We start from the raw sequence: 7,988 nt of genomic DNA, 5'->3' as shown, positions 1-7,988 counted from the left end.
TTCTCACTTCAATTTATTCTAACACACGTGCAACAAATTCTTTATAACACACCTGTGAATTAAAAAATAAATTAAGTTGAACTGAAGAGTAAAAAAAGAAAAATCTGATACCTAACCAAAATCATAACAGAGTGAACACTCTTCATATGAGAAGTGCATTACTTGAAAATATTAGCTTATAAGTACTTTTGATGTTTGCCAAACGAGTAAATAAGTTTAATGTTCTTATAAGTAAACCTCTTACAAGTCAGTTTTTTTTTAATCAAACTCTTGCTTGCACTCAAATAGACTATTTAATTAATATAGAAGAAAAATATACAATCAAATGCATCATACTTGGAACATAGAATAGTTAAAGCGAAGTTATTGATTTACCATATTAGCGTTGACATTAATGGATTTTCATATGAATTTACTTTTGGATGGAGTGTTTGATCCAATATGCACAATAAACTATCAGACTTGCTCCTATCATTAGCTATAACAACATCAAACTTACTAAGTTCCTTCAAGAAATTAGGTGGTAATGTTGGGATGCTATCAGGTTCTATCAATTAAGTCACTGTACACATAGTTGAACCCCTTGTTTGGCAAATGTATTTCTACATACGTATAGCAGCTTATGTACACTCTATCCTCTCTAGACTCGAGTAGTAAAATTTCACTGACATGTTCTCAAAATATTCTAATACTAATGCATGATTTGAGTCCAAAGGATCAAACACCTTCCTTTTATCTTAAAGTAAAATTATATACTTAACTCAAAAATCCACACACACAAGCTACCAAGCAACCAACAAACAAGAAAAAAAAATACAGAGACATGAAAGAACAAGTATCCATCAAAATAGATTGTTTATGCAATGATTCATTAAAATAGTAAATATATAAGTAAAGAAACAAAACTTACGGTTATCATGGATATTCCACTTAACAAGCTTAGCAAAAATTCAGGGAATGACTGCAAAAAGAAATGGAGGAAAAGAAGAGAAGAAAACTGAGTATAAATTTTAAAGAATTTTATTTATTTTCTCTATAATATTCAAAAATAAATATATTTTAAAGAATTTCCTTATTTTCTCTATTCAAATCTTCAAAAATAAATATATGTATTTATTATTATATTTGTTAAAATATAATTTCAATTAAGTAGACATTTGACCATTAAGAATTTTCCTTATTTTCTCCACATAAAATCTTCACAAAAAAGTTATATTTAATGATTTTATGGTTTATCAATACGGGGGTGAATAACTTCAATTCTGTAATAAATAAACAGGTCAATCTGTTATGAATTATTTACTTATATTTTGAACCCTAGATATATAGTATAATGTACAAATTATTAGACCTAAAATTTCATTAATATTTTGTCGTTCTTTATATTACTTGATACGTATTTGTGAGTTAAAATTCTTGTATATAAAAATTGATTTGTATTTTAGACTTGAAATATTAAATTGTATTGGTTCACTTCTTGTATAAAAAAATATTGTATTGGTGAATATTTGTTTTTTAAAAAAATATACGTTCATGTATCCTCAAAAATTTAGACTTTCATCCATTTCTCATTGTAATTTATAACTACGGAAATATTAGCTTAAATAGAGCTAGAAAATTCATTTTACTCTATGGAAGATAACTCTATTGATTGATGAAAGTGAAAATAATTCGGAGGATTAAATGATTGAGTCAATATATGTCACAATCGGGTCATTCAGTAACCTACTATAATACCTAGATAGGAGAACTCTCTCTATCCAATTGAAAACACGCAATGCAAAAATTAATAACAAGAGATTTTTTTAATATAATACAAATTAATAAACATGAAACTCGAATATAAGAATCTTTTTTTACAATTAACTAAAACCCTCCCAAAGAACTAGTCTAAATAGGTACAAGAGCTACTAAGGTAGTACAATGTATAATGATATATTATACAACTCCCACCATAAGTAAATAGAAGTAGAAGTTGTCGGAGGTTATCACCTAAAAAGTATCACCTTTTCTACCCACATTGGTTATCGTTTCTCAATGCTACTCCCTAAATATTCTTAGATCATATGTCTAAAATATGACTCTTTATGTGGTATGATACAATGACTCAAAAACTAGCTCAAAGGCTCTCTTGAAAATCGTTGTTTCCTCTCTTTCTTAAATGTGAAAGCATTTAGGGGTCATTTGGTTATGGTATAAATTGTCTATTATTCATGTATAAAACAGTGTATTAAGTTATACAATGTTTGGTTGAAATTTTTGTTGAAGTAGAAATGTCAACATTACTTATACCATGTTTGGTTGCATTTTTGTCGTTCTACATAATTAATACCAACATAACTTATGTGGGAGTATATGTATAAATTTATGTAGGGTAGAAGGTAAAAAAAATTATGTGGGTATTAATAATGCATGTATTAAAATGATAAATTACATATTTACCCTATTAATTTATTTTATAATTTTTAATTGAAAACTTTATTGTTTTCCTATATACAAGTTTGTGGTTTTTATTTCTTTTTTATATTTAGACCATTTTTGCTTCTTTATTTTTTTTAATTGGAAACTTTATTTTGTCCTATCAACATATGTTGTTTTTATTTCTTATTATAAGTTTGTTGTTTTTAGTTCTTTTTTATATTTCAACCATATTTATTCCTTTTATTTTTTTAATTGGAAACTTTGTTGTTTCCTATCAACATGTGTTGTTTTTATTTCTTATTACATATAGATTATTTTCATTTCTTTTTATATACTTACCGTTTAATTGATTCATACAAATATAAATATTTGGTAAATATTAGAAATTGATTGTATATTTTTTAACGGTACATATGCTAATCAAATATTTGCATTATATATTATTCAAAATATTTCACATTTTATTAGTATGTATTATTATTTGTAAATAATCATATATTTATATAAAAGAGAACCCTAGGCCCGCCTACGTGGCGCCACCACAAGCAAGAATTTCCTGTTAAATTTATTTATATTCAAAACTAGTCTTCCTCTTTCATGAAAAGATGTGACTGTAATGAAGAGTTGGAACTTTTATGAAAAGTTGTGACTTTAATGAAGAGTTGTGACTTTTATCAGATGTTCTGACTTTTATGAAAAGTTGTGACTTTTATGAAGAGTTGCGACTTTTATCAAAAAAATTTCCAAAACTAACCCTCCTCTTTCATGAAAAGATGCGACTTTTATGAAAAGTTACGACTTTAATGAATAATTGCGACTTTTATCAAAAGTTGTGACTTTTCTGAAAAATTGCGACTTTTAATGAAAAGTTGCAATTTTTATTAAAAGTTTTGACTTTTATGAAAAGTTGCGACTTTATGAAAAGTTGTGGCTTTTATTAAAGGTTGTGAACTATCCGAAGGGTTGAAACTTTTCCAAATTGTTGTTACCTTTCTGATAAGGCACAATAAATATTTGTTCACACCACCCTTTGTTGTATATAAATAGAGGGATTTCCTCTAATTTTAAGACAACCAAAATTGTGATTTTCTTCTTCAACTTCCGCAAAATTAAATATTCGTGTACTTTGCTAATGTAATTCTTTAAATATCTGGTATTAAAGAGAAATAATTTTTTTAAAGGTTCAATGTGCATTCAGTGGACTCAATTTTTTCCTTTCTATTTCATTCTACTTTGCATATGCTGGTGTAGTTTTCTTACACTCATTAATTTATTCTTATGATATTAATTGTTGTTTTTAAGTATATGTTTTAAACTCTGTTCTTTATGATTCTGCAATGTTATTGTCTCCGTGTGATATTGAAATATACACATATAATATGTATATTCATTGTGCGAAAAAAAATTATTGTACTCAGTTCCAAGAATTCATGTTTTGATATTCTATATCAAATTCTATAACTTAAAAGTATTATATATAAGCTTACATATTATCTATGTTTGCATAGATATGAAAAATCTCACTTATCAATTGAAGAAAATCATTATGCAAGTTCAAAAGTTATAATTTATTTCATGTTCAAGCTTAATTTCTATTTTTTTTAATATGTTAACAATTTTTTGAATTTTCTCCTAAGATATATAAGCACAATTCTATAATCTATGCAACTTAAATATTTATTTTTATTGTGAAATACCTTTGTATATACTCTTATTTTCTTATTTATTTTCCTTTTAATGTTGATTAAAGAACTAATGATTCATTACTTCATGAATAATTAATTCATTAAAGGTTCTTGAGTTATTTGATAATGATAAATAATCAAATTTATGTTTGAAAATTGTTAATAGTTTTTAAGAACCTATTTTCCATTATTTTTAATGTATGGATATCATTTAAAAAATCATTTGCAAGATCAATGCAATCATTATTTATGACCGCACGAAGCGCGGACAAATTACCTAGTATATATTAATAATTTACAACAAGTTTAATATTCAATAATAAATAATTCATGTATTGTAATCTCTAAACCCTACATAACTAAACCTTGTATAGCTAATACCTGCATAATCAAACCCTGTATAACTAATACCTGCATATTTAAATCATGCATAGCTAATACCTGCATAACTATATTCTGCATAGCTAATACCTGCATAACTCTAATCATTAACAAAACAGCCCCTTACTCTTAGGGACAGAGCACTTAATTCGCATATAATCTTTTAAAGAAAATAAACTTCACTCTTACTCTTACTCAATTCATCGCTCAAGTCTTGAAACAAGTTCAAAAAATAATTTTAAAATACTTTTGAAATGGCTCTAAGAACTCTATAGACTTCGCTCTTCACTCGTCTTTATGGATAATTTCTATATGTTTAGAACTCATTCAGCGAAGTTAGAATCAATCGGAAGTGTTAGTACACTTTGCAAGGACTAAAACGGGCTAAACTGTGAAAATGGGTTGGGGCAAACATCCCAAGCACAGTGTTAGAGCAGCGCGCTAGCCCTAAAAGTAAGAGATCCATTTCAAGCGCACTGGTGGCGCGCCTCCCAGCCTCTCTGGCGCATCTGGGGCGTGGTACAGCAACTCCTCCTTAGGCTTTCCTGGCGAATTTTTCAACTATTTTTCTGACCTTAATTCGATTAATTTCTATTCTTTTTCTCAATCTTTCTTAGATCCAATTACCCAAAACATGTATACAATAATCTAACTCAAAACAACTCTAATAATCAACACAATTATCTCAAGAAACTTATCAATCTCAGGCCAATTCAAGAACAAAAGCAAATAACACACATCAAGAACATCAAACTTTAAACTTTTTATGATGTTGTTTACGCTGAACTAAACATATTTTGTATGTGGGTGAACAAAATCAAAGCTCTGTGAACTCACATACCTCTTAGGGATAAATCCTTGGTGTAATCCACAACCAAAATTTCAAGAACTTGAAGAATCTTGACATTTTCTTCTCTTTTCTCCTCTTGAGTTCTTTTCTTTACAACTCTAGCGGGGAATTTGAGTGCGTAAACAGAACAAATTTAGTTTAGACCCCTACTTAATTACAAAAAATTAAATAATTAATTGGGTATTGAAAATACCAAAATACTCCTTTTAAGTTCGGATAATTTTCCTTATCTAGACAACCCAATTTCAAACGGGCATATCTCCCTCATACAAGTTTGAAAATTAGCAAACTCTATGGCTTTGGAAAGAGCATTTTAAGACATTTTATTTGATATTGTATTTGCTACCTAATAATTCATGTACTAAAATTTCTTGTCGTTTGAAGTTTGATATTTGCATGTGCGTGAATATTACCATTTTGAAGAGGTGAAATTTTCACAAACAAAACAAAGAACTTTTAAAATGAAAAGTAAGCTACACGCAATCTTGCATTCTACAAATTTGATCAAAGTTCAAACTTCAAATCAAGCATAATTTTTCTCAAATTCTCTTCTTTTTGATAGAAATCTTAACCTTTTTTTCTAGTAGGAAACTTTTTAATGACTAAGTACAGTTTTTGTGAAGTACATTAATAAGTTGTTTAATTAGCATAATTTTTACAGTATTTTTGTCATATACAATTTAAAAGTCACTTCCCCTTAATCCGAATTTCCACAGTCCTAAATCATCAACAATTACATACATATAATATTTGAAGCAGAATGCTTACTGTAATAATCACAGACCAAAAACATTTAAACATTTGATGTGCTTTGAGCTTAACACATCAACAAGGAAAGTATAAAATATCTAAGAGAAAACGATTATAGATCAAAGAGAACAAGAGTCCTCCAGCCATTTAGCAGTCATTATATAACAAACTTAGTTTTTTTGAGACAGAAATATGGCACTGAGTAATACTATATTTTAGTTACTTGGTGCCTCAACCATCCGACATGAGAGACGCAGCAGCTGCAGCAGCGGTAGGAACAACCCTTGTTGAGACACCAGGTTTTGACAAATGAAGGAGCCTGAAAACAAAAAAATCATTTTTATGTTCAACATATTATCATTTAAAAAAGTGATAGAATATATTATACCAGGTACAACTATCCAATTATTATTATGGACAACAAACCAATATAAAGATGCTTACGGTGCAAGATATTCACAGAAGGACGATACTGACGCAACAACTTCATCATAATTTGTAGATGAAGTTTGTGCGGTCACTTCAACTAGATGTATGCCCGGAGTCACGGGCACTGCATCATCGATAGCATGAAGTTTCAACATCTTATTGATGGAAGAAAGTGTTACAGTTATCAGGGCATCTCATTGGAAATGAAATGCAAAACTGACTCTCAGATGCTCGTGGTCTAGCTTGTAGCCAATATTTTTAAAAGAATATTAGTGCATTCTTGGTTACTTTGCTTTCTTGCACTGGTCTCACCAAGAATGAGCTTTTTTCGGCGCCAGAACCTCTCATCGGACCACCAACATGCCTAATAGCCCTGTTTTTGGTCACATAAAAAATGTTAGGCTTCACGTATCTTCAGAGACAGGCGCACAACGAACCAAATCTCTTACCATGTGTCTTCGGGCTTCTCAAGATCACATAAAATCCGTATTTCTGATTCTACTGACCCTGAGAATGGTAAGCAACAGACCACATGGTCAATATAACCCACAGACAAAACAAGCAGGAATGGGGAAAAGGAAAATAATGGGAGAAGCCATAAATGATTTTTAGACATTATTTTACCAATTACATTTGAATGATCATAATTTTTTTTTATTCTTGTCTAACCAAGAGGAGAAATTAGTCTTAAACAAATATGTGAATTGTGATCATATGTAAACAACTGCGAAGACATTTATATATGTCAAAACTCTAAGCCGAGCAAACCTCCATACGAATGCATTGATGGTTGCAAACATTTGTCTCAATCACATCAATCTAACCTAACCATTGAATTAACTCTTAGTACCTAACAGTTCAACGAGAAATCTCACTTACCCAAGTTTGGAACACTTTTGAGGCACAATTCAGGGATCCTTAAGCCTTGTTTACGCACACCACAAAGCTCTTGAAGCAGAATTTCAAGGGCTTCTACATGCTGGATGTATGATTTGTAGTATCAATATCTTTTCAAAATGCTGCAAGGCCAGTTTTTAGAAGTAACATACCTTACCTTACTAATTATAAAAGAAGAAAAAAGAGAGATAGGGGGAACTTACTTGAGCCTCAATAATTCCTTGAACAACACACTCCATTTATCACTTCAATTTATTCAAACACACGTGCAACAAATTCTTATAACACACCTGTGAATTAAAAAATAAATTAAGTTGAACTGAAGAGTAAAAAAAGAAAAATCTTATACCTAACCGAAATCATAACAGAGTGAACACTCTTCATATGAGAAGTGCATTACTTGAAAATATTTGCTTATAAGTACTTTTGATGTTTGCCAAACGAGTAAATAAGTTTAATGTTCTTATAAGTAAACCTCTCACAAGTCAGTTTTTTGTTTATCAAACTCTTGCTTGCAGTCAAATAGACGATTTAATTAATATAAAAGAAAGTTATACAATCAAATGCATCATACT

At 29.4% G+C, this 7,988-nt stretch overlaps 1 pseudogene; it reads right to left on the bottom strand.

Annotated features, from left to right (window-relative positions):
- Positions 1-6,306: 6,306 nt before the first annotated feature.
- LOC101256657 (mediator of RNA polymerase II transcription subunit 18-like) lies at positions 6,307-7,652 on the bottom strand (annotated as a pseudogene).
- Between the last annotated feature and the right edge of the window lie 336 nt (positions 7,653-7,988).

Source organism: Solanum lycopersicum, chromosome 3, assembly GCF_036512215.1.
Source record: "Solanum lycopersicum chromosome 3, SLM_r2.1".
Lineage (NCBI taxonomy): Eukaryota > Viridiplantae > Streptophyta > Magnoliopsida > Solanales > Solanaceae > Solanum > Solanum lycopersicum.
This window is presented reverse-complemented; position numbering and strand designations above follow the sequence as displayed.